Source organism: Dendrobates tinctorius, unplaced genomic scaffold (assembly GCF_039654945.1).
Source record: "Dendrobates tinctorius isolate UK_male_01 unplaced genomic scaffold, ASM3965494v1 ptg000012l, whole genome shotgun sequence".
NCBI classification, from domain to species: domain Eukaryota; kingdom Metazoa; phylum Chordata; class Amphibia; order Anura; family Dendrobatidae; genus Dendrobates; species Dendrobates tinctorius.
Window position 1 is genome coordinate 21,594,638 of NW_027361680.1, and position 25,905 is coordinate 21,620,542.

Genomic DNA, 25,905 nt, shown 5'->3' on the forward strand with positions numbered 1-25,905 from the left:
GGCTCATGAGAGGAGTAGAAAAACATCAAAAATTTCAGTCCTGCATGATTCTACCAAGAAATGTGTGTTCATTGAAACCGCTGGTTTTTGATAGTTTGGGCCCTATTGAATAATGAATGTTTTGAATTTTCTCCAAAAGTAAAGTAGTTGCAAACTCATCCTTTTAGAAACTTGTTTGGGCTGTTGAGAGGAGTAAAAAACCATCAAAAATTTCAATCCTGCATGATTTTACCAAGAAATGTGATTCTTCATTCAAAACCTGATTTTTGCTATTGGGCTCTATTGAATAGTGAATGTTTTGAATTTTCTCCAAAAGTAAAGTAGTTGCAAACTCATGCTTTTAGAGACTTGTTTGGGCTCATGAGAGGAGTAGAAAAACATCAAAAATTTCAGTCCTGCATGATTCTACCAAGAAATGTGTGTTCATTGAAACCGCTGGTTTTTGATAGTTTGGGCCCTATTGAATAATGAATGTTTTGAATTTTCTCCAAAAGTAAAGTAGTTGCAAACTCATCCTTTTAGAAACTTGTTTGGGCTGTTGAGAGGAGTAAAAAACCATCAAAAATTTCAATCCTGCATGATTCTACCAAGAAATGTGATTCTTCATTCAAAACCTGATTTTTGCTATTGGGCTCTATTGAATAATGAATGTTTTGAATTTTCTCCAAAAGTAAAGCAGTTGCAAACTCATCCTTTTAGAAACTTGTTTGGGCTGTTGAGAGGAGTAAAAAACCATCAAAAATTTCAATCCTGCATGATTTTACCAAGAAATGTGATTCTTCATTCAAAACCTGATTTTTGCTATTGGGCTCTATTGAATAGTGAATGTTTTGAATTTTCTCCAAAAGTAAAGTAGTTGCAAACTCATGCTTTTAGAGACTTGTTTGGGCTCATGAGAGGAGTAGAAAAACATCAAAAATTTCAGTCCTGCATGATTCTACCAAGAAATGTGTGTTCATTGAAACCGCTGGTTTTTGATAGTTTGGGCCCTATTGAATAATGAATGTTTTGAATTTTCTCCAAAAGTAAAGTAGTTGCAAACTCATCCTTTTAGAAACTTGTTTGGGCTGTTGAGAGGAGTAAAAAACCATCAAAAATTTCAATCCTGCATGATTTTACCAAGAAATGTGATTCTTCATTCAAAACCTGATTTTTGCTATTGGGCTCTATTGAATAATGAATGTTTTGAATTTTCTCCAAAAGTAAAGTAGTTGCAAACTCATGCTTTTAGAGACTTGTTTGGGCTCATGAGAGGAGTAGAAAAACATCAAAAATTTCAGTCCTGCATGATTCTACCAAGAAATGTGATTCTTCATTCAAAACGCTGGTTTTTGCTATTGGGCTCTATTGAATAATGAATGTTTTGAATTTTCTCCAAAAGTAAAGTAGTTGCAAACTCATGCTTTTAGAGACTTGTTTGGGCTCATGAGAGGAGTAGAAAAACATCAAAAATTTCAGTCCTGCATGATTCTACCAAGAAATGTGTGTTCATTGAAACCGCTGGTTTTTGATAGTTTGGGCCCTATTGAATAATGAATGTTTTGAATTTTCTCCAAAAGTAAAGTAGTTGCAAACTCATCCTTTTAGAAACTTGTTTGGGCTGTTGAGAGGAGTAAAAAACCATCAAAAATTTCAATCCTGCATGATTTTACCAAGAAATGTGATTCTTCATTCAAAACCTGATTTTTGCTATTGGGCTCTATTGAATAGTGAATGTTTTGAATTTTCTCCAAAAGTAAAGTAGTTGCAAACTCATGGTTTTAGAGACTTGTTTGGGCTCATGAGAGGAGTAGAAAAACATCAAAAATTTCAGTCCTGCATGATTCTACCAAGAAATGTGTGTTCATTGAAACCGCTGGTTTTTGATAGTTTGGGCCCTATTGAATAATGAATGTTTTGAATTTTCTCCAAAAGTAAAGTAGTTGCAAACTCATCCTTTTAGAAACTTGTTTGGGCTGTTGAGAGGAGTAAAAAACCATCAAAAATTTCAATCCTGCATGATTTTACCAAGAAATGTGATTCTTCATTCAAAACCTGATTTTTGCTATTGGGCTCTATTGAATAATGAATGTTTTGAATTTTCTCCAAAAGTAAAGTAGTTGCAAACTCATGCTTTTAGAGACTTGTTTGGGCTCATGAGAGGAGTAGAAAAACATCAAAAATTTCAGTCCTGCATGATTCTACCAAGAAATGTGTGTTCATTGAAACCGCTGGTTTTTGATAGTTTGGGCCCTATTGAATAATGAATGTTTTGAATTTTCTCCAAAAGTAATGTAGTTGCAAACTCATCCTTTTAGAAACTTGTTTGGGCTGTTGAGAGGAGTAAAAAACCATCAAAAATTTCAATCCTGCATGATTTTACCAAGAAATGTGATTCTTCATTCAAAACCTGATTTTTGCTATTGGGCTCTATTGAATAGTGAATGTTTTGAATTTTCTCCAAAAGTAAAGTAGTTGCAAACTCATGCTTTTAGAGACTTGTTTGGGCTCATGAGAGGAGTAGAAAAACATCAAAAATTTCAGTCCTGCATGATTCTACCAAGAAATGTGTGTTCATTGAAACCGCTGGTTTTTGATAGTTTGGGCCCTATTGAATAATGAATGTTTTGAATTTTCTCCAAAAGTAAAGTAGTTGCAAACTCATCCTTTTAGAAACTTGTTTGGCTGTTGAGAGGAGTAAAAAACCATCAAAAATTTCAATCCTGCATGATTTTACCAAGAAATGTGATTCTTCATTCAAAACCTGATTTTTGCTATTGGGCTCTATTGAATAATGAATGTTTTGAATTTTCTCCAAAAGTAAAGTAGTTGCAAACTCATGCTTTTAGAGACTTGTTTGGGCTCATGAGAGGAGTAGAAAAACATCAAAAATTTCGGTCCTGCATGATTCTACCAAGAAATGTGTGTTCATTGAAACCGCTGGTTTTTGATAGTTTGGGCCCTATTGAATAATGAATGTTTTGAATTTTCTCCAAAAGTAAAGTAGTTGCAAACTCATCCTTTTAGAAACTTGTTTGGGCTGTTGAGAGGAGTAAAAAACCATGAAAAATTTCAATCCTGCATGATTATACCAAGAAATGTGATTCTTCATTCAAAACCTGATTTTTGCTATTGGGCTCTATTGAATAATGAATGTTTTGAATTTTCTCCAAAAGTAAAGTAGTTGCAAACTCATGCTTTTAGAGACTTGTTTGGGCTCATGAGAGGAGTAGAAAAACATCAAAAATTTCAGTCCTGCATGATTCTACCAAGAAATGTGTGCTCATTGAAACCGCTGGTTTTTGATAGTTTGGGCCCTATTGAATAATGAATGTTTTGAATTTTCTCCAAAAGTAAAGTAGTTGCAAACTCATCCTTTTAGAAACTTGTTTGGGCTGTTGAGAGGAGTAAAAAACCATCAAAAATTTCAATCCTGCATGATTCTACCAAGAAATGTGATTCTTCATTCAAAACCTGATTTTTGCTATTGGGCTCTATTGAATAATGAATGTTTTGAATTTTCTCCAAAAGTAAAGTAGTTGCAAACTCATGCTTTTAGAGACTTGTTTGGGCTCATGAGAGGAGTAGAAAAACATCAAAAATTTCAGTCCTGCATGATTCTACCAAGAAATGTGTGTTCATTGAAACCGCTGGTTTTTGATAGTTTGGGCCCTATTGAATAATGAATGTTTTGAATTTTCTCCAAAAGTAAAGTAGTTGCAAACTCATCCTTTTAGAAACTTGTTTGGGCTGTTGAGAGGAGTAAAAAACCATCAAAAATTTCAATCCTGCATGATTTTACCAAGAAATGTGATTCTTCATTCAAAACCTGATTTTTGCTATTGGGCTCTATTGAATAGTGAATGTTTTGAATTTTCTCCAAAAGTAAAGTAGTTGCAAACTCATGCTTTTAGAGACTTGTTTGGGCTCATGAGAGGAGTAGAAAAACATCAAAAATTTCAGTCCTGCATGATTCTACCAAGAAATGTGTGTTCATTGAAACCGCTGGTTTTTGATAGTTTGGGCCCTATTGAATAATGAATGTTTTGAATTTTCTCCAAAAGTAAAGTAGTTGCAAACTCATCCTTTTAGAAACTTGTTTGGGCTGTTGAGAGGAGTAAAAAACCATCAAAAATTTCAATCCTGCATGATTTTACCAAGAAATGTGATTCTTCATTCAAAACCTGATTTTTGCTATTGGGCTCTATTGAATAATGAATGTTTTGAATTTTCTCCAAAAGTAAAGTAGTTGCAAACTCATGCTTTTAGAGACTTGTTTGGGCTCATGAGAGGAGTAGAAAAACATCAAAAATGTCGGTCCTGCATGATTCTACCAAGAAATGTGTGTTCATTGAAACCGCTGGTTTTTGATAGTTTGGGCCCTATTGAATAATGAATGTTTTGAATTTTCTCCAAAAGTAAAGTAGTTGCAAACTCATCCTTTTAGAAACTTGTTTGGGCTGTTGAGAGGAGTAAAAAACCATCAAAAATTTCAATCCTGCATGATTTTACCAAGAAATGTGATTCTTCATTCAAAACCTGATTTTTGCTATTGGGCTCTATTGAATAGTGAATGTTTTGAATTTTCTCCAAAAGTAAAGTAGTTGCAAACTCATGCTTTTAGAGACTTGTTTGGGCTCATGAGAGGAGTAGAAAAACATCAAAAATTTCAGTCCTGCATGATTCTACCAAGAAATGTGTGTTCATTGAAACCGCTGGTTTTTGATAGTTTGGGCCCTATTGAATAATGAATGTTTTGAATTTTCTCCAAAAGTAAAGTAGTTGCAAACTCATCCTTTTAGAAACTTGTTTGGGCTGTTGAGAGGAGTAAAAAACCATCAAAAATTTCAATCCTGCATGATTCTACCAAGAAATGTGATTCTTCATTCAAAACCTGATTTTTGCTATTGGGCTCTATTGAATAATGAATGTTTTGAATTTTCTCCAAAAGTAAGGCAGTTGCAAACTCATCCTTTTAGAAACTTGTTTGGGCTGTTGAGAGGAGTAAAAAACCATCAAAAATTTCAATCCTGCATGATTTTACCAGGAAATGTGATTCTTCATTCAAAACCTGATTTTTGCTATTGGGCTCTATTGAATAGTGAATGTTTTGAATTTTCTCCAAAAGTAAAGTAGTTGCAAACTCATGCTTTTAGAGACTTGTTTGGGCTCATGAGAGGAGTAGAAAAACATCAAAAATTTCAGTCCTGCATGATTCTACCAAGAAATGTGTGTTCATTGAAACCGCTGGTTTTTGATAGTTTGGGCCCTATTGAATAATGAATGTTTTGAATTTTCTCCAAAAGTAAAGTAGTTGCAAACTCATCCTTTTAGAAACTTGTTTGGGCTGTTGAGAGGAGTAAAAAACCATCAAAAATTTCAATCCTGCATGATTTTACCAAGAAATGTGATTCTTCATTCAAAACCTGATTTTTGCTATTGGGCTCTATTGAATAATGAATGTTTTGAATTTTCTCCAAAAGTAAAGTAGTTGCAAACTCATGCTTTTAGAGACTTGTTTGGGCTCATGAGAGGAGTAGAAAAACATCAAAAATTTCAGTCCTGCATGATTCTACCAAGAAATGTGATTCTTCATTCAAAACGCTGGTTTTTGCTATTGGGCTCTATTGAATAATGAATGTTTTGAATTTTCTCCAAAAGTAAAGTAGTTGCAAACTCATGCTTTTAGAGACTTGTTTGGGCTCATGAGAGGAGTAGAAAAACATCAAAAATTTCAGTCCTGCATGATTCTACCAAGAAATGTGTGTTCATTGAAACCGCTGGTTTTTGATAGTTTGGGCCCTATTGAATAATGAATGTTTTGAATTTTCTCCAAAAGTAAAGTAGTTGCAAACTCATCCTTTTAGAAACTTGTTTGGGCTGTTGAGAGGAGTAAAAAACCATCAAAAATTTCAATCCTGCATGATTTTACCAAGAAATGTGATTCTTCATTCAAAACCTGATTTTTGCTATTGGGCTCTATTGAATAGTGAATGTTTTGAATTTTCTCCAAAAGTAAAGTAGTTGCAAACTCATGGTTTTAGAGACTTGTTTGGGCTCATGAGAGGAGTAGAAAAACATCAAAAATTTCAGTCCTGCATGATTCTACCAAGAAATGTGTGTTCATTGAAACCGCTGGTTTTTGATAGTTTGGGCCCTATTGAATAATGAATGTTTTGAATTTTCTCCAAAAGTAAAGTAGTTGCAAACTCATCCTTTTAGAAACTTGTTTGGGCTGTTGAGAGGAGTAAAAAACCATCAAAAATTTCAATCCTGCATGATTTTACCAAGAAATGTGATTCTTCATTCAAAACCTGATTTTTACTATTGGGCTCTATTGAATAATGAATGTTTTGAATTTTCTCCAAAAGTAAAGTAGTTGCAAACTCATGCTTTTAGAGACTTGTTTGGGCTCATGAGAGGAGTAGAAAAACATCAAAAATTTCAGTCCTGCATGATTCTACCAAGAAATGTGATTCTTCATTCAAAACGCTGGTTTTTGCTATTGGGCTCTATTGAATAATGAATGTTTTGAATTTTCTCCAAAAGTAAAGTAGTTGCAAACTCATGCTTTTAGAGACTTGTTTGGGCTCATGAGAGGAGTAGAAAAACATCAAAAATTTCAGTCCTGCATGATTCTACCAAGAAATGTGTGTTCATTGAAACCGCTGGTTTTTGATAGTTTGGGCCCTATTGAATAATGAATGTTTTGAATTTTCTCCAAAAGTAAAGTAGTTGCAAACTCATCCTTTTAGAAACTTGTTTGGGCTGTTGAGAGGAGTAAAAAACCATCAAAAATTTCAATCCTGCATGATTTTACCAAGAAATGTGATTCTTCATTCAAAACCTGATTTTTGCTATTGGGCTCTATTGAATAGTGAATGTTTTGAATTTTCTCCAAAAGTAAAGTAGTTGCAAACTCATGGTTTTAGAGACTTGTTTGGGCTCATGAGAGGAGTAGAAAAACATCAAAAATTTCAGTCCTGCATGATTCTACCAAGAAATGTGTGTTCATTGAAACCGCTGGTTTTTGATAGTTTGGGCCCTATTGAATAATGAATGTTTTGAATTTTCTCCAAAAGTAAAGTAGTTGCAAACTCATCCTTTTAGAAACTTGTTTGGGCTGTTGAGAGGAGTAAAAAACCATCAAAAATTTCAATCCTGCATGATTTTACCAAGAAATGTGATTCTTCATTCAAAACCTGATTTTTGCTATTGGGCTCTATTGAATAATGAATGTTTTGAATTTTCTCCAAAAGTAAAGTAGTTGCAAACTCATGCTTTTAGAGACTTGTTTGGGCTCATGAGAGGAGTAGAAAAACATCAAAAATTTCGGTCCTGCATGATTCTACCAAGAAATGTGTGTTCATTGAAACCGCTGGTTTTTGATAGTTTGGGCCCTATTGAATAATGAATGTTTTGAATTTTCTCCAAAAGTAAAGTAGTTGCAAACTCATCCTTTTAGAAACTTGTTTGGGCTGTTGAGAGGAGTAAAAAACCATCAAAAATTTCAATCCTGCATGATTCTACCAAGAAATGTGATTCTTCATTCAAAACCTGATTTTTGCTATTGGGCTCTATTGAATAATGAATGTTTTGAATTTTCTCCAAAAGTAAAGTAGTTGCAAACTCATGCTTTTAGAGACTTGTTTGGGCTCATGAGAGGAGTAGAAAAACATCAAAAATTTCAGTCCTGCATGATTCTACCAAGAAATGTGTGTTCATTGAAACCGCTGGTTTTTGATAGTTTGGGCCCTATTGAATAATGAATGTTTTGAATTTTCTCCAAAAGTAATGTAGTTGCAAACTCATCCTTTTAGAAACTTGTTTGGGCTGTTGAGAGGAGTAAAAAACCATCAAAAATTTCAATCCTGCATGATTTTACCAAGAAATGTGATTCTTCATTCAAAACCTGATTTTTGCTATTGGGCTCTATTGAATAATGAATGTTTTGAATTTTCTCCAAAAGTAAAGTAGTTGCAAACTCATGCTTTTAGAGACTTGTTTGGGCTCATGAGAGGAGTAGAAAAACATCAAAAATTTCGGTCCTGCATGATTCTACCAAGAAATGTGTGTTCATTGAAACCGCTGGTTTTTGATAGTTTGGGCCCTATTGAATAATGAATGTTTTGAATTTTCTCCAAAAGTAAAGTAGTTGCAAACTCATCCTTTTAGAAACTTGTTTGGGCTGTTGAGAGGAGTAAAAAACCATCAAAAATTTCAATCCTGCATGATTCTACCAAGAAATGTGATTCTTCATTCAAAACCTGATTTTTGCTATTTTGCTCTATTGAATAATGAATGTTTTGAATTTTCTCCAAAAGTAAAGTAGTTGCAAACTCATGCTTTTAGAGACTTGTTTGGGCTCATGAGAGGAGTAGAAAAACATCAAAAATTTCAGTCCTGCATGATTCTACCAAGAAATGTGTGCTCATTGAAACCGCTGGTTTTTGATAGTTTGGGCCCTATTGAATAATGAATGTTTTGAATTTTCTCCAAAAGTAAAGTAGTTGCAAACTCATCCTTTTAGAAACTTGTTTGGGCTGTTGAGAGGAGTAAAAAACCATCAAAAATTTCAATCCTGCATGATTCTACCAAGAAGTGTGATTCTTCATTCAAAACCCTGGTTTTTGCTATTGGGCTCTTTTGAGTAATGAATGTTTTGAATTTTCTCCAAAAGTAAAGTAGTTGCAAACTCATGCTTTTAGAGACTTGTTTGGGCTCATGAGAGGAGTAGAAAAACATAAAAAATTTCAGTCCTGCATGATTCTACCAAGAAATGTGTGTTCATTCAAACCGCTGGTTTTTGATAGTTTGGGCCCTATTGAATAATGAATGTTTTGAATTTTCTCCAAAAGTAAAGTAGTTGCAAACTCATCCTTTTAGAAACTTGTTTGGGCTGTTGAGAGGAGTAAAAAACCATCAAAAATTTCAATCCTGCATGATTCTACCAAGAAATGTGATTCTTCATTCAAAACCTGATTTTTGCTATTGGGCTCTATTGAATAATGAATGTTTTGAATTTTCTCCAAAAGTAAAGCAGTTGCAAACTCATCCTTTTAGAAACTTGTTTGGGCTGTTGAGAGGAGTAAAAAACCATCAAAAATTTCAATCCTGCATGATTTTACCAAGAAATGTGATTCTTCATTCAAAACCTGATTTTTGCTATTGGGCTCTATTGAATAGTGAATGTTTGGAATTTTCTCCAAAAGTAAAGTAGTTGCAAACTCATGCTTTTAGAGACTTGTTTGGGCTCATGAGAGGAGTAGAAAAACATCAAAAATTTCAGTCCTGCATGATTCTACCAAGAAATGTGTGTTCATTGAAACCGCTGGTTTTTGATAGTTTGGGCCCTATTGAATAATGAATGTTTTGAATTTTCTCCAAAAGTAAAGTAGTTGCAAACTCATCCTTTTAGAAACTTGTTTGGGCTGTTGAGAGGAGTAAAAAACCATCAAAAATTTCAATCCTGCATGATTTTACCAAGAAATGTGATTCTTCATTCAAAACCTGATTTTTGCTATTGGGCTCTATTGAATAATGAATGTTTTGAATTTTCTCCAAAAGTAAAGTAGTTGCAAACTCATGCTTTTAGAGACTTGTTTGGGCTCATGAGAGGAGTAGAAAAACATCAAAAATTTCAGTCCTGCATGATTCTACCAAGAAATGTGATTCTTCATTCAAAACGCTGGTTTTTGCTATTGGGCTCTATTGAATAATGAATGTTTTGAATTTTCTCCAAAAGTAAAGTAGTTGCAAACTCATGCTTTTAGAGACTTGTTTGGGCTCATGAGAGGAGTAGAAAAACATCAAAAATTTCAGTCCTGCATGATTCTACCAAGAAATGTGTGTTCATTGAAACCGCTGGTTTTTGATAGTTTGGGCCCTATTGAATAATGAATGTTTTGAATTTTCTCCAAAAGTAAAGTAGTTGCAAACTCATCCTTTTAGAAACTTGTTTGGGCTGTTGAGAGGAGTAAAAAACCATCAAAAATTTCAATTCTGCATGATTTTACCAAGAAATGTGATTCTTCATTCAAAACCTGATTTTTGCTATTGGGCTCTATTGAATAGTGAATGTTTTGAATTTTCTCCAAAAGTAAAGTAGTTGCAAACTCATGGTTTTAGAGACTTGTTTGGGCTCATGAGAGGAGTGGAAAAACATCAAAAATTTCAGTCCTGCATGATTCTACCAAGAAATGTGTGTTCATTGAAACCGCTGGTTTTTGATAGTTTGGGCCCTATTGAATAACGAATGTTTTGAATTTTCTCCAAAAGTAAAGTAGTTGCAAACTCATCCTTTTAGAAACTTGTTTGGGCTGTTGAGAGGAGTAAAAAACCATCAAAAATTTCAATCCTGCATGATTTTACCAAGAAATGTGATTCTTCATTCAAAACCTGATTTTTGCTATTGGGCTCTATTGAATAATGAATGTTTTGAATTTTCTCCAAAAGTAAAGTAGTTGCAAACTCATGCTTTTAGAGACTTGTTTGGGCTCATGAGAGGAGTAGAAAAACATCAAAAATTTCGGTCCTGCATGATTCTACCAAGAAATGTGTGTTCATTGAAACCGCTGGTTTTTGATAGTTTGGGCCCTATTGAATAATGAATGTTTTGAATTTCCTCCAAAAGTAAAGTAGTTGCAAACTCATCCTTTTAGAAACTTGTTTGGGCTGTTGAGAGGAGTAAAAAACCATCAAAAATTTCAATCCTGCATGATTCTACCAAGAAATGTGATTCTTCATTCAAAACCTGATTTTTGCTATTGGGCTCTATTGAATAATGAATGTTTTGAATTTTCTCCAAAAGTAAAGTAGTTGCAAACTCATGCTTTTAGAGACTTGTTTGGGCTCATGAGAGGAGTAGAAAAACATCAAAAATTTCAGTCCTGCATGATTCTACCAAGAAATGTGTGTTCATTGAAACCGCTGGTTTTTGATAGTTTGGGCCCTATTGAATAATGAATGTTTTGAATTTTCTCCAAAAGTAATGTAGTTGCAAACTCATCCTTTTAGAAACTTGTTTGGGCTGTTGAGAGGAGTAAAAAACCATCAAAAATTTCAATCCTGCATGATTTTACCAAGAAATGTGATTCTTCATTCAAAACCTGATTTTTGCTATTGGGCTCTATTGAATAGTGAATGTTTTGAATTTTCTCCAAAAGTAAAGTAGTTGCAAACTCATGCTTTTAGAGACTTGTTTGGGCTCATGAGAGTAGAAAAACATCAAAAATTTCAGTCCTGCATGATTCTACCAAGAAATGTGTGTTCATTGAAACCGCTGGTTTTTGATAGTTTGGGCCCTATTGAATAATGAATGTTTTGAATTTTCTCCAAAAGTAAAGTAGTTGCAAACTCATCCTTTTAGAAACTTGTTTGGGCTGTTGAGAGGAGTAAAAAACCATCAAAAATTTCAATCCTGCATGATTCTACCAAGAAATGTGATTCTTCATTCAAAACCTGATTTTTGCTATTGGGCTCTATTGAATAATGAATGTTTTGAATTTTCTCCAAAAGTAAAGTAGTTGCAAACTCATGCTTTTAGAGACTTGTTTGGGCTCATGAGAGGAGTAGAAAAACATCAAAAATTTCAGTCCTGCATGATTCTACCAAGAAATGTGTGTTCATTGAAACCGCTGGTTTTTGATAGTTTGGGCCCTATTGAATAATGAATGTTTTGAATTTTCTCCAAAAGTAAAGTAGTTGCAAACTCATCCTTTTAGAAACTTGTTTGGGCTGTTGAGAGGAGTAAAAAACCATCAAAAATTTCAATCCTGCATGATTTTACCAAGAAATGTGATTCTTCATTCAAAACCTGATTTTTGCTATTGGGCTCTATTGAATAGTGAATGTTTTGAATTTTCTCCAAAAGTAAAGTAGTTGCAAACTCATGCTTTTAGAGACTTGTTTGGGCTCATGAGAGGAGTAGAAAAACATCAAAAATTTCAGTCCTGCATGATTCTACCAAGAAATGTGTGTTGATTGAAACCGCTGGTTTTTGATAGTTTGGGCCCTATTGAATAATGAATGTTTTGAATTTTCTCCAAAAGTAAAGTAGTTGCAAACTCATCCTTTTAGAAACTTGTTTGGGCTGTTGAGAGGAGTAAAAAACCATCAAAAATTTCAATCCTGCATGATTTTACCAAGAAATGTGATTCTTCATTCAAAACCTGATTTATGCTATTGGGCTCTATTGAATAATGAATGTTTTGAATTTTCTCCAAAAGTAAAGTAGTTGCAAACTCATGCTTTTAGAGACTTGTTTGGGCTCATGAGAGGAGTAGAAAAACATCAAAAATTTCAGTCCTGCATGATTCTACCAAGAAATGTGTGCTCATTGAAACCGCTGGTTTTTGATAGTTTGGGCCCTATTGAATAATGAATGTTTTGAATTTTCTCCAAAAGTAAAGTAGTTGCAAACTCATCCTTTTAGAAACTTGTTTGGGCTGTTGAGAGGAGTAAAAAACCATCAAAAATTTCAATCCTGCATGATTCTACCAAGAAATGTGATTCTTCATTCAAAACCTGATTTTTGCTATTGGGCTCTATTGAATAATGAATGTTTTGAATTTTCTCCAAAAGTAAAGTAGTTGCAAACTCATGCTTTTAGAGACTTGTTTGGGCTCATGAGAGGAGTAGAAAAACATCAAAAATTTCAGTCCTGCATGATTCTACCAAGAAATGTGTGTTCATTGAAACCGCTGGTTTTTGATAGTTTGGGCCCTATTGAATAATGAATGTTTTGAATTTTCTCCAAAAGTAAAGTAGTTGCAAATTCATCCTTTTAGAAACTTGTTTGGGCTGTTGAGAGGAGTAAAAAACCATCAAAAATTTCAATCCTGCATGATTTTACCAAGAAATGTGATTCTTCATTCAAAACCTGATTTTTGCTATTGGGCTCTATTGAATAGTGAATGTTTTGAATTTTCTCCAAAAGTAAAGTAGTTGCAAACTCATGCTTTTAGAGACTTGTTTGGGCTCATGAGAGGAGTAGAAAAACATCAAAAATGTCGGTCCTGCATGATTCTACCAAGAAATGTGTGTTCATTGAAACCGCTGGTTTTTGATAGTTTGGGCCCTATTGAATAATGAATGTTTTGAATTTTCTCCAAAAGTAAAGTAGTTGCAAACTCATCCTTTTAGAAACTTGTTTGGGCTGTTGAGAGGAGTAAAAAACCATCAAAAATTTCAATCCTGCATGATTCTACCAAGAAATGTGATTCTTCATTCAAAACCTGATTTTTGCTATTGGGCTCTATTGAATAATGAATGTTTTGAATTTTCTCCAAAAGTAAAGTAGTTGCAAACTCATGCTTTTAGAGACTTGTTTGGGCTCATGAGAGGAGTAGAAAAACATCAAAAATTTCAGTCCTGCATGATTCTACCAAGAAATGTGTGCTCATTGAAACCGCTGGTTTTTGATAGTTTGGGCCCTATTGAATAATGAATGTTTTGAATTTTCTCCAAAAGTAAAGTAGTTGCAAACTCATCCTTTTAGAAACTTGTTTGGGCTGTTGAGAGGAGTAAAAAACCATCAAAAATTTCAATCCTGCATGATTCTACCAAGAAATGTGATTCTTCATTCAAAACCTGATTTTTGCTATTGGGCTCTATTGAATAATGAATGTTTTGAATTTTCTCCAAAAGTAAAGTAGTTGCAAACTCATGCTTTTAGAGACTTGTTTGGGCTCATGAGAGGAGTAGAAAAACATCAAAAATTTCAGTCCTGCATGATTCTACCAAGAAATGTGTGTTCATTGAAACCGCTGGTTTTTGATAGTTTGGGCCCTATTGAATAATGAATGTTTTGAATTTTCTCCAAAAGTAAAGTAGTTGCAAACTCATCCTTTTAGAAACTTGTTTGGGCTGTTGAGAGGAGTAAAAAACCATCAAAAATTTCAATCCTGCATGATTTTACCAAGAAATGTGATTCTTCATTCAAAACCTGATTTTTGCTATTGGGCTCTATTGAATAGTGAATGTTTTGAATTTTCTCCAAAAGTAAAGTAGTTGCAAACTCATGCTTTTAGAGACTTGTTTGGGCTCATGAGAGGAGTAGAAAAACATCAAAAATGTCGGTCCTGCATGATTTTACCAAGAAATGTGTGTTCATTGAAACCGCTGGTTTTTGATAGTTTGGGCCCTATTGAATAATGAATGTTTTGAATTTTCTCCAAAAGTAAAGTAGTTGCAAACTCATCCCTTTAGAAACTTGTTTGGGCTGTTGAGAGGAGTAAAAAACCATCAAAAATTTCAATCCTGCATGATTCTACCAAGAAATGTGATTCTTCATTCAAAACCTGATTTTTGCTATTGGGCTCTATTGAATAATGAATGTTTTGAATTTTCTCCAAAAGTAAAGTAGTTGCAAACTCATGCTTTTAGAGACTTGTTTGGGCTCATGAGAGGAGTAGAAAAACATCAAAAATTTCAGTCCTGCATGATTCTACCAAGAAATGTGTGCTCATTGAAACCGCTGGTTTTTGATAGTTTGGGCCCTATTGAATAATGAATGTTTTGAATTTTCTCCAAAAGTAAAGTAGTTGCAAACTCATCCTTTTAGAAACTTGTTTGGGCTGTTGAGAGGAGTAAAAAACCATCAAAAATTTCAATCCTGCATGATTCTACCAAGAAATGTGATTCTTCATTCAAAACCTGATTTTTGCTATTGGGCTCTATTGAATAATGAATGTTTTGAATTTTCTCCAAAAGTAAAGCAGTTGCAAACTCATCCTTTTAGAAACTTGTTTGGGCTGTTGAGAGGAGTAAAAAACCATCAAAAATTTCAATCCTGCATGATTTTACCAAGAAATGTGATTCTTCATTCAAAACCTGATTTTTGCTATTGGGCTCTATTGAATAGTGAATGTTTTGAATTTTCTCCAAAAGTAAAGTAGTTGCAAACTCATGCTTTTAGAGACTTGTTTGGGCTCATGAGAGGAGTAGAAAAACATCAAAAATTTCAGTCCTGCATGATTCTACCAAGAAATGTGTGTTCATTGAAACCGCTGGTTTTTGATAGTTTGGGCCCTATTGAATAATGAATGTTTTGAATTTTCTCCAAAAGTAAAGTAGTTGCAAACTCATCCTTTTAGAAACTTGTTTGGGCTGTTGAGAGGAGTAAAAAACCATCAAAAATTTCAATCCTGCATGATTTTACCAAGAAATGTGATTCTTCATTCAAAACCTGATTTTTGCTATTGGGCTCTATTGAATAGTGAATGTTTTGAATTTTCTCCAAAAGTAAAGTAGTTGCAAACTCATGGTTTTAGAGACTTGTTTGGGCTCATGAGAGGAGTAGAAAAACATCAAAAATTTCAGTCCTGCATGATTCTACCAAGAAATGTGTGTTCATTGAAACCGCTGGTTTTTGATAGTTTGGGCCCTATTGAATAATGAATGTTTTGAATTTTCTCCAAAAGTAAAGTAGTTGCAAACTCATCCTTTTAGAAACTTGTTTGGGCTGTTGAGAGGAGTAAAAAACCATCAAAAATTTCAATCCTGCATGATTTTACCAAGAAATGTGATTCTTCATTCAAAACCTGATTTTTGCTATTGGGCTCTATTGAATAATGAATGTTTTGAATTTTCTCCAAAAGTAAAGTAGTTGCAAACTCATGCTTTTAGAGACTTGTTTGGGCTCATGAGAGTAGAAAAACATCAAAAATTTCGGTCCTGCATGATCCTACCAAGAAATGTGTGTTCATTGAAACCGCTGGTTTTTGATAGTTTGGGCCCTATTGAATAATGAATGTTTTGAATTTTCTCCAAAAGTAAAGTAGTTGCAAACTCATCCTTTTAGAAACTTGTTTGGGCTGTTGAGAGGAGTAAAAAACCATCAAAAATTTCAATCCTGCATGATTCTACCAAGAAATGTGATTCTTCATTCAAAACCTGATTTTTGCTATTTTGCTCTATTGAATAATGAATGTTTTGAATTTTCTCCAAAAGTAAAGTAGTTGCAAACTCATGCTTTTAGATACTTGTTTGGGCTCATGAGAGGAGTAGAAAAACATCAAAAATTTCAGTCCTGCATGATTCTACCAAGAAATGTGTGCTCATTGAAACCGCTGGTTTTTGATAGTTTGGGCCCTATTGAATAATGAATGTTTTGAATTTTCTCCAAAAGTAAAGTAGTTGCAAACTCATCCTTTTAGAAACTTGTTTGGGCTGTTGAGAGGAGTAAAAAACCATCAAAAATTTCAATCCTGCATGATTCTACCAAGAAGTGTGATTCTTCATTCAAAACCCTGGTTTTTGCTATTGGGCTCTTTTGAGTAATGAATGTTTTGAATTTTCTCCAAAAGTAAAGTAGTTGCAAACTCATGCTTTTAGAGACTTGTTTGGGCTCATGAGAGGAGTAGAAAAACATCAAAAATTTCAGTCCTGCATGATTCTACCAAGAAATGTGTGTTCATTGAAACCGCTGGTTTTTGACAGTTTGGGCCCTATTGAATAATGAATGTTTTGAATTTTCTCCAAAAGTAATGTAGTTGCAAACTCATCCTTTTAGAAACTTGTTTGGGCTGTTGAGAGGAGTAAAAAACCATCAAAAATTTCAATCCTGCATGATTCTACCAAGAAATGTGATTCTTCATTCAAAACCTGATTTTTGCTATTGGGCTCTATTGAATAATGAATGTTTTGAATTTTCTCCAAAAGTAAAGCAGTTGCAAACTCATCCTTTTAGAAACTTGTTTGGGCTGTTGAGAGGAGTAAAAAACCATCAAAAATTTCAATCCTGCATGATTTTACCAAGAAATGTGATTCTTCATTCAAAACCTGATTTTTGCTATTGGGCTCTATTGAATAGTGAATGTTTTGAATTTTCTCCAAAAGTAAAGTAGTTGCAAACTCATGCTTTTAGAGACTTGTTTGGGCTCATGAGAGGAGTAGAAAAACATCAAAAATTTCAGTCCTGCATGATTCTACCAAGAAATGTGTGTTCATTGAAACCGCTGGTTTTTGATAGTTTGGGCCCTATTGAATAATGAATGTTTTGAATTTTCTCCAAAAGTAAAGTAGTTGCAAACTCATCCTTTTAGAAACTTGTTTGGGCTGTTGAGAGGAGTAAAAAACCATCAAAAATTTCAATCCTGCATGATTTTACCAAGAAATGTGATTCTTCATTCAAAACCTGATTTTTGCTATTGGGCTCTATTGAATAGTGAATGTTTTGAATTTTCTCCAAAAGTAAAGTAGTTGCAAACTCATGGTTTTAGAGACTTGTTTGGGCTCATGAGAGGAGTAGAAAAACATCAAAAATTTCAGTCCTGCATGATTCTACCAAGAAATGTGTGTTCATTGAAACCGCTGGTTTTTGATAGTTTGGGCCCTATTGAATAATGAATGTTTTGAATTTTCTCCAAAAGTAAAGTAGTTGCAAACTCATCCTTTTAGAAACTTGTTTGGGCTGTTGAGAGGAGTAAAAAACCATCAAAAATTTCAATCCTGCATGATTTTACCAAGAAATGTGATTCTTCATTCAAAACCTGATTTTTGCTATTGGGCTCTATTGAATAATGAATGTTTTGAATTTTCTCCAAAAGTAAAGTAGTTGCAAACTCATGCTTTTAGAGACTTGTTTGGGCTCATGAGAGTAGAAAAACATCAAAAATTTCGGTCCTGCATGATTCTACCAAGAAATGTGTGTTCATTGAAACCGCTGGTTTTTGATAGTTTGGGCCCTATTGAATAATGAATGTTTTGAATTTTCTCCAAAAGTAAAGTAGTTGCAAACTCATCCTTTTAGAAACTTGTTTGGGCTGTTGAGAGGAGTAAAAAACCATCAAAAATTTCAATCCTGCATGATTCTACCAAGAAATGTGATTCTTCATTCAAAACCTGATTTTTGCTATTTTGCTCTATTGAATAATGAATGTTTTGAATTTTCTCCAAAAGTAAAGTAGTTGCAAACTCATGCTTTTAGATACTTGTTTGGGCTCATGAGAGGAGTAGAAAAACATCAAAAATTTCAGTCCTGCATGATTCTACCAAGAAATGTGTGCTCATTGAAACCGCTGGTTTTTGATAGTTTGGGCCCTATTGAATAATGAATGTTTTGAATTTTCTCCAAAAGTAAAGTAGTTGCAAACTCATCCTTTTAGAAACTTGTTTGGGCTGTTGAGAGGAGTAAAAAACCATCAAAAATTTCAATCCTGCATGATTCTACCAAGAAGTGTGATTCTTCATTCAAAACCCTGGTTTTTGCTATTGGGCTCTTTTGAGTAATGAATGTTTTGAATTTTCTCCAAAAGTAAAGTAGTTGCAAACTCATGCTTTTAGAGACTTGTTTGGGCTCATGAGAGGAGTAGAAAAACATCAAAAATTTCAGTCCTGCATGATTCTACCAAGAAATGTGTGTTCATTGAAACCGCTGGTTTTTGATAGTTTGGGCCCTATTGAATAATGAATGTTTTGAATTTTCTCCAAAAGTAATGTAGTTGCAAACTCATCCTTTTAGAAACTTGTTTGGGCTGTTGAGAGGAGTAAAAAACCATCAAAAATTTCAATCCTGCATGATTCTACCAAGAAATGTGATTCTTCATTCAAAACCTGATTTTTGCTATTGGGCTCTATTGAATAATGAATGTTTTGAATTTTCTCCAAAAGTAAAGCAGTTGCAAACTCATCCTTTTAGAAACTTGTTTGGGCTGTTGAGAGGAGTAAAAAACCATCAAAAATTTCAATCCTGCATGATTTTACCAAGAAATGTGATTCTTCATTCAAAACCTGATTTTTGCTATTGGGCTCTATTGAATAGTGAATGTTTTGAATTTTCTCCAAAAGTAAAGTAGTTGCAAACTCATGCTTTTAGAGACTTGTTTGGGCTCATGAGAGGAGTAGAAAAACATCAAAAATTTCAGTCCTGCATGATTCTACCAAGAAATGTGTGTTCATTGAAACCGCTGGTTTTTGATAGTTTGGGCCCTATTGAATAATGAATGTTTTGAATTTTCTCCAAAAGTAAAGTAGTTGCAAACTCATCCTTTTAGAAACTTGTTTGGGCTGTTGAGAGGAGTAAAAAACCATCAAAAATTTCAATCCTGCATGATTTTACCAAGAAATGTGATTCTTCATTCAAAACCTGATTTTTGCTATTGGGCTCTATTGAATAATGAATGTTTTGAATTTTCTCCAAAAGTAAAGTAGTTGCAAACTCATGCTTTTAGAGACTTGTTTGGGCTCATGAGAGGAGTAGAAAAACATCAAAAATTGCAGTCCTGCATGATTCTACCAAGAAATGTGATTCTTCATTCAAAACGCTGGTTTTTGCTATTGGGCTCTATTGAATAATGAATGTTTTGAATTTTCTCCAAAAGTAAAGTAGTTGCAAACTCATGCTTTTAGAGACTTGTTTGGGCTCATGAGAGGAGTAGAAAAACATCAAAAATTTCGGTCCTGCATGATTCTACCAAGAAATGTGTGTTCATTGAAACCGCTGGTTTTTGATAGTTTGGGCCATATTGAATAATGAATGTTTTGAATTTTCTCCAAAAGTAAAGTAGTTGCAAACTCATCCTTTTAGAAACTTGTTTGGGCTGTTGAGAGGAGTAAAAAACCATCAAAAATTTCAATCCTGCATGATTCTACCAAGAAATGTGATTCTTCATTCAAAACCTGATTTTTGCTATTGGGCTCTATTGAATAATGAATGTTTTGAATTTTCTCCAAAAGTAAAGTAGTTGCAAACTCATGCTTTTAGAGACTTGTTTGGGCTCATGAGAGGAGTAGAAAGACATCAAAAATTTCAGTCCTGCATGATTCTACCAAGAAATGTGTGTTCATTGAAACCGCTGGTTTTTGATAGTTTGGGCCCTATTGAATAATGAATGTTTTGAATTTTCTCCAAAAGTAATGTAGTTGCAAACTCATCCTTTTAGAAACTTGTTTGGGCTGTTGAGAGGAGTAAAAAACCATCAAAAATTTCAATCCTGCATGATTTTACCAAGAAATGTGATTCTTCATTCAAAACCTGATTTTTGCTATTGGGCTCTATTGAATAGTGAATGTTTTGAATTTTCTCCAAAAGTAAAGTAGTTGCAAACTCATGCTTTTAGAGACTTGTTTGGGCTCATGAGAGGAGTAGAAAAACATCAAAAATTTCAGTCCTGCATGATTCTACCAAGAAATGTGTGTTCATTGAAACCGCTGGTTTTTGATAGTTTGGGCCCTATTGAATAATGAATGTTTTGAATTTTCTCCAAAAGTAAAGTAGTTGCAAACTCATCCTTTTAGAAACTTGTTTGGCTGTTGAGAGGAGTAAAAAACCATCAAAAATTTCAATCCTGCATGATTTTACCAAGAAATGTGATTCTTCATTCAAAACCTGATTTTTGCTATTGGGCTCTATTGAATAATGAATGTTTTGAATTTTCTCCAAAAGTAAAGTAGTTGCAAACTCATGCTTTTAGAGACTTGTTTGGGCTCATGAGAGGAGTAGAAAAACATCAAAAATTTCGGTCCTGCATGATTCTACCAAGAAATGTGTGTTCATTGAAACCGCTGGTTTTTGATAGTTTGGGCCCTATTGAATAATGAATGTTTTGAATTTTCTCCAAAAGTAAAGTAGTTGCAAACTCATCCTTTTAGAAACTTGTTTGGGCTGTTGAGAGGAGTAAAAAACCATGAAAAATTTCAATCCTGCATGATTATACCAAGAAATGTGATTCTTCATTCAAAACCTGATTTTTGCTATTGGGCTCTATTGAATAATGAATGTTTTGAATTTTCTCCAAAAGTAAAGTAGTTGCAAACTCATGCTTTTAGAGACTTGTTTGGGCTCATGAGAGGAGTAGAAAAACATCAAAAATTTCAGTCCTGCATGATTCTACCAAGAAATGTGTGCTCATTGAAACCGCTGGTTTTTGATAGTTTGGGCCCTATTGAATAATGAATGTTTTGAATTTTCTCCAAAAGTAAAGTAGTTGCAAACTCATCCTTTTAGAAACTTGTTTGGGCTGTTGAGAGGAGTAAAAAACCATCAAAAATTTCAATCCTGCATGATTCTACCAAGAAATGTGATTCTTCATTCAAAACCTGCTTTTTGCTATTGGGCTCTATTGAATAATGAATGTTTTGAATTTTCTCCAAAAGTAAAGTAGTTGCAAACTCATGCTTTTAGAGACTTGTTTGGGCTCATGAGAGGAGTAGAAAAACATCAAAAATTTCAGTCCTGCATGATTCTACCAAGAAATGTGTGTTCATTGAAACCGCTGGTTTTTGATAGTTTGGGCCCTATTGAATAATGAATGTTTTGAATTTTCTCCAAAAGTAAAGTAGTTGCAAACTCATCCTTTTAGAAACTTGTTTGGGCTGTTGAGAGGAGTAAAAAACCATCAAAAATTTCAATCCTGCATGATTTTACCAAGAAATGTGATTCTTCATTCAAAACCTGATTTTTGCTATTGGGCTCTATTGAATAGTGAATGTTTTGAATTTTCTCCAAAAGTAAAGTAGTTGCAAACTCATGCTTTTAGAGACTTGTTTGGGCTCATGAGAGGAGTAGAAAAACATCAAAAATTTCAGTCCTGCATGATTCTACCAAGAAATGTGTGTTCATTGAAACCGCTGGTTTTTGATAGTTTGGGCCCTATTGAATAATGAATGTTTTGAATTTTCTCCAAAAGTAAAGTAGTTGCAAACTCATCCTTTTAGAAACTTGTTTGGGCTGTTGAGAGGAGTAAAAAACCATCAAAAATTTCAATCCTGCATGATTTTACCAAGAAATGTGATTCTTCATTCAAAACCTGATTTTTGCTATTGGGCTCTATTGAATAATGAATGTTTTGAATTTTCTCCAAAAGTAAAGTAGTTGCAAACTCATGCTTTTAGAGACTTGTTTGGGCTCATGAGAGTAGAAAAACATCAAAAATTTCGGTCCTGCATGATTCTACCAAGAAATGTGTGTTCATTGAAACCGCTGGTTTTTGATAGTTTGGGCCCTATTGAATAATGAATGTTTTGAATTTTCTCCAAAAGTAAAGTAGTTGCAAACTCATCCTTTTAGAAACTTGTTTGGGCTGTTGAGAGGAGTAAAAAACCATCAAAAATTTCAATCCTGCATGATTCTACCAAGAAATGTGATTCTTCATTCAAAACCTGATTTTTGCTATTTTGCTCTATTGAATAATGAATGTTTTGAATTTTCTCCAAAAGTAAAGTAGTTGCAAACTCATGCTTTTAGATACTTGTTTGGGCTCATGAGAGGAGTAGAAAAACATCAAAAATTTCAGTCCTGCATGATTCTACCAAGAAATGTGTGCTCATTGAAACCGCTGGTTTTTGATAGTTTGGGCCCTATTGAATAATGAATGTTTTGAATTTTCTCCAAAAGTAAAGTAGTTGCAAACTCATCCTTTTAGAAACTTGTTTGGGCTGTTGAGAGGAGTAAAAAACCATCAAAAATTTCAATCCTGCATGATTCTACCAAGAAGTGTGATTCTTCATTCAAAACCCTGGTTTTTGCTATTGGGCTCTTTTGAGTAATGAATGTTTTGAATTTTCTCCAAAAGTAAAGTAGTTGCAAACTCATGCTTTTAGAGACTTGTTTGGGCTCATGAGAGGAGTAGAAAAACATCAAAAATTTCAGTCCTGCATGATTCTACCAAGAAATGTGTGTTCATTGAAACCGCTGGTTTTTGATAGTTTGGGCCCTATTGAATAATGAATGTTTTGAATTTTCTCCAAAAGTAATGTAGTTGCAAACTCATCCTTTTAGAAACTTGTTTGGGCTGTTGAGAGGAGTAAAAAACCATCAAAAATTTCAATCCTGCATGATTCTACCAAGAAATGTGATTCTTCATTCAAAACCTGATTTTTGCTATTGGGCTCTATTGAATAATGAATGTTTTGAATTTTCTCCAAAAGTAAAGCAGTTGCAAACTCATCCTTTTAGAAACTTGTTTGGGCTGTTGAGAGGAGTAAAAAACCATCAAAAATTTCAATCCTGCATGATTTTACCAAGAAATGTGATTCTTCATTCAAAACCTGATTTTTGCTATTGGGCTCTATTGAATAGTGAATGTTTTGAATTTTCTCCAAAAGTAAAGTAGTTGCAAACTCATGCTTTTAGAGACTTGTTTGGGCTCATGAGAGGAGTAGAAAAACATCAAAAATTTCAGTCCTGCATGATTCTACCAAGAAATGTGTGTTCATTGAAACCGCTGGTTTTTGATAGTTTGGGCCCTATTGAATAATGAATGTTTTGAATTTTCTCCAAAAGTAAAGTAGTTGCAAACTCATCCTTTTAGAAACTTGTTTGGGCTGTTGAGAGGAGTAAAAAACCATCAAAAATTTCAATCCTGCATGATTTTACCAAGAAATGTGATTCTTCATTCAAAACCTGATTTTTGCTATTGGGCTCTATTGAATAGTGAATGTTTTGAATTTTCTCCAAAAGTAAAGTAGTTGCAAACTCATGGTTTTAGAGACTTGTTTGGGCTCATGAGAGGAGTAGAAAAACATCAAAAATTTCAGTCCTGCATGATTCTACCAAGAAATGTGTGTTCATTGAAACCGCTGGTTTTTGATAGTTTGGGCCCTATTGAATAATGAATGTTTTGAATTTTCTCCAAAAGTAAAGTAGTTGCAAACTCATCCTTTTAGAAACTTGTTTGGGCTGTTGAGAGGAGTAAAAAACCATCAAAAATTTCAATCCTGCATGATTTTACCAAGAAATGTGATTCTTCATTCAAAACCTGATTTTTGCTATTGGGCTCTATTGAATAATGAATGTTTTGAATTTTCTCCAAAAGTAAAGTAGTTGCAAACTCATGCTTTTAGAGACTTGTTTGGGCTCATGAGAGTAGAAAAACATCAAAAATTTCGGTCCTGCATGATTCTACCAAGAAATGTGTGTTCATTGAAACCGCTGGTTTTTGATAGTTTGGGCCCTATTGAATAATGAATGTTTTGAATTTTCTCCAAAAGTAAAGTAGTTGCAAACTCATCCTTTTAGAAACTTGTTTGGGCTGTTGAGAGGAGTAAAAAACCATCAAAAATTTCAATCCTGCATGATTCTACCAAGAAATGTGATTCTTCATTCAAAACCTGATTTTTGCTATTTTGCTCTATTGAATAATGAATGTTTTGAATTTTCTCCAAAAGTAAAGTAGTTGCAAACTCATGCTTTTAGATACTTGTTTGGGCTCATGAGAGGAGTAGAAAAACATCAAAAATTTCAGTCCTGCATGATTCTACCAAGAAATGTGTGCTCATTGAAACCGCTGGTTTTTGATAGTTTGGGCCCTATTGAATAATGAATGTTTTGAATTTTCTCCAAAAGTAAAGTAGTTGCAAACTCATCCTTTTAGAAACTTGTTTGGGCTGTTGAGAGGAGTAAAAAACCATCAAAAATTTCAATCCTGCATGATTCTACCAAGAAGTGTGATTCTTCATTCAAAACCCTGGTTTTTGCTATTGGGCTCTTTTGAGTAATGAATGTTTTGAATTTTCTCCAAAAGTAAAGTAGTTGCAAACTCATGCTTTTAGAGACTTGTTTGGGCTCATGAGAGGAGTAGAAAAACATCAAAAATTTCAGTCCTGCATGATTCTACCAAGAAATGTGTGTTCATTGAAACCGCTGGTTTTTGATAGTTTGGGCCCTATTGAATAATGAATGTTTTGAATTTTCTCCAAAAGTAATGTAGTTGCAAACTCATCCTTTTAGAAACTTGTTTGGGCTGTTGAGAGGAGTAAAAAACCATCAAAAATTTCAATCCTGCATGATTCTACCAAGAAATGTGATTCTTCATTCAAAACCTGATTTTTGCTATTGGGCTCTATTGAATAATGAATGTTTTGAATTTTCTCCAAAAGTAAAGCAGTTGCAAACTCATCCTTTTAGAAACTTGTTTGGGCTGTTGAGAGGAGTAAAAAACCATCAAAAATTTCAATCCTGCATGATTTTACCAAGAAATGTGATTCTTCATTCAAAACCTGATTTTTGCTATTGGGCTCTATTGAATAGTGAATGTTTTGAATTTTCTCCAAAAGTAAAGTAGTTGCAAACTCATGCTTTTAGAGACTTGTTTGGGCTCATGAGAGGAGTAGAAAAACATCAAAAATTTCAGTCCTGCATGATTCTACCAAGAAATGTGTGTTCATTGAAACCGCTGGTTTTTGATAGTTTGGGCCCTATTGAATAATGAATGTTTTGAATTTTCTCCAAAAGTAAAGTAGTTGCAAACTCATCCTTTTAGAAACTTGTTTGGGCTGTTGAGAGGAGTAAAAAACCATCAAAAATTTCAATCCTGCATGATTTTACCAAGAAATGTGATTCTTCATTCAAAACCTGATTTTTGCTATTGGGCTCTATTGAATAATGAATGTTTTGAATTTTCTCCAAAAGTAAAGTAGTTGCAAACTCATGCTTTTAGAGACTTGTTTGGGCTCATGAGAGGAGTAGAAAAACATCAAAAATTGCAGTCCTGCATGATTCTACCAAGAAATGTGATTCTTCATTCAAAACGCTGGTTTTTGCTATTGGGCTCTATTGAATAATGAATGTTTTGAATTTTCTCCAAAAGTAAAGTAGTTGCAAACTCATGCTTTTAGAGACTTGTTTGGGCTCATGAGAGGAGTAGAAAAACATCAAAAATTTCAGTCCTGCATGATTCTACCAAGAAATGTGTGTTCATTGAAACCGCTGGTTTTTGATAGTTTGGGCCCTATTGAATAATGAATGTTTTGAATTTTCTCCAAAAGTAAAGTAGTTGCAAACTCATCCTTTTAGAAACTTGTTTGGGCTGTTGAGAGGAGTAAAAAACCATCAAAAATTTCAATCCTGCATGATTTTACCAAGAAATGTGATTCTTCATTCAAAACCTGATTTTTGCTATTGGGCTCTATTGAATAGTGAATGTTTTGAATTTTCTCCAAAAGTAAAGTAGTTGCAAACTCATGGTTTTAGAGACTTGTTTGGGC